The sequence below is a fragment of the Drosophila tropicalis genome, unplaced genomic scaffold, assembly GCF_018151085.1.
Source record: "Drosophila tropicalis isolate 14030-0801.00 unplaced genomic scaffold, ASM1815108v1 contig_201, whole genome shotgun sequence".
Classification (NCBI taxonomy): domain Eukaryota; kingdom Metazoa; phylum Arthropoda; class Insecta; order Diptera; family Drosophilidae; genus Drosophila; species Drosophila tropicalis.
Genome location: NW_027172650.1, coordinates 105,012 through 106,599, shown reverse-complemented (window position 1 = coordinate 106,599; position 1,588 = coordinate 105,012). Strand labels below are relative to the sequence as shown.

Genomic DNA, 1,588 nt, shown 5'->3' with positions numbered 1-1,588 from the left:
TCTCATCTGTTAAATATTTCCCTTTACAATTCAAAGCCGATTCTAACAAAATCAATCGGAATCGAATGCTTTAATGTATGTGAGCTGCCAGACAGCACAAAAATTATGACAACATTTCGATAACCATCAAATTTGTTTGCGATAGAAAAAATTAACAACTCTTCCTGTGTCAAACAAACTTTTAGCGAAATCTAGTCGTCATTGCTTGGCATCTGTCAATTGAAAATTGTAAGGCAGCATTAGAAGAAATACTAAAATTAGTGCCTTTCGAGAGATTTAGCTAAAACTACATACTTTGTTGTAAGGTAAGAAATAAAATAAATTTATTAGAATAAGGTAATATATTTTGTTTCTAATTTTTTGAGGAAACTATTAAGCAAGTAAGCAAACAAAATGGCCAGCTCACAAAATCCTGTGAACTCCCCTCGTGTCGAGACGGAAGAATCTGGGGATACGCCCCAAGAGCAGCCAGTTAACTTGGAGACCAATTCGACCACAAACATGACTGATAATCCTGGATCGCCTCGAATGGGACTGAATGGAACTCGGCGAACTGGAACTGGAAGGCGTCGCGGCGTAGTGTTTGTACGAACGATTGTTCGCCCTCGCTGTATATCAATTGTTTTACAATTTGTTCCCATTGAGAGATTCTACCCAACTCGGCCTACTTATAATATTCCACGTGCCATTCGGAGATCATACAGTATGGCTGATAGACTTCAGCTTTACTCAAGAATGCAATCGTTGCCAAGAATTCAATCGTTGCCAAGAATTCAATCGTTGCCAACCCGAAGAATTCGTTTCACCATGAATAACTTTGATTCATCGGATGATGAAGGAGAAGGTGAAGCACGGCCAGCCGGCCAGCCGGCAGCAAACGGACAGGAGCCACAAGCTCGAGAGTCTTCAAACGGGAATAATGGGGCTAAGCTATAGTCACCGACTTACATACTTATGTATAAATATACCTTTATATATACATACGTGTGCACGTCGAACTTTTGCGAAAAGAATTCTCGCAATCTACTTACGCAGTACCCACAAAATGTACCCATAAATTTCAGACGGTAACTAAACAAAACTTGCTTTCCCCCTGTAACTCTGTCGGCAACTACCAACTAAGCCAAAACCAACTAGAAAAAGCACATAAAAAAATGTAAAAGTAAAAAGTGAAGGGATTGCAAATAAAACTAAAAATCGCCATGCAAATAAAGCGAAAATCATTATCTGCACATGAAAATCTGGTTAACTTCGTTTAGAAGGAGAAACTTGCAGGTAAAATGCAAACATTTTTCAAATTGTAGTCAAAAAGCCAACAAATAAACACACGCGAATGCAAATTTCGCTGCTTTCGAGAAGAAAAAAGTATTGCCAAGTGTTGAGAGAGCAAGCCGGAAAGCAAGAAGAACCAGGACCAAAATAGTGTGGAGTATATAGTTAGGTGCCAACAAGTTAGCAGCGCTGAAAGTTTACCTTCTCTTTGGGTTTGGTTATGTTTTTTTTTTCTCCTTTTTTTTGTGTTTGAGGGGGCATCCCATATATTATGTTAGTCAAGGCAGCTGGCACCTAGAGCAACTGCAACAACAAT

The 1,588-nt window shown here is 39.1% G+C and overlaps 1 long non-coding RNA gene across 1 annotated transcript; it reads left to right on the top strand.

Annotated features, from left to right (window-relative positions):
• The first annotated feature begins 243 nt into the window (after positions 1-243).
• Positions 244-1,213, top strand: LOC137572103 (uncharacterized). The gene is made up of 2 exons (XR_011031530.1): positions 244-305; positions 366-1,213. It is a non-coding gene; the product is annotated as an uncharacterized lncRNA (long non-coding RNA).
• Positions 1,214-1,588: the final 375 nt, after the last annotated feature.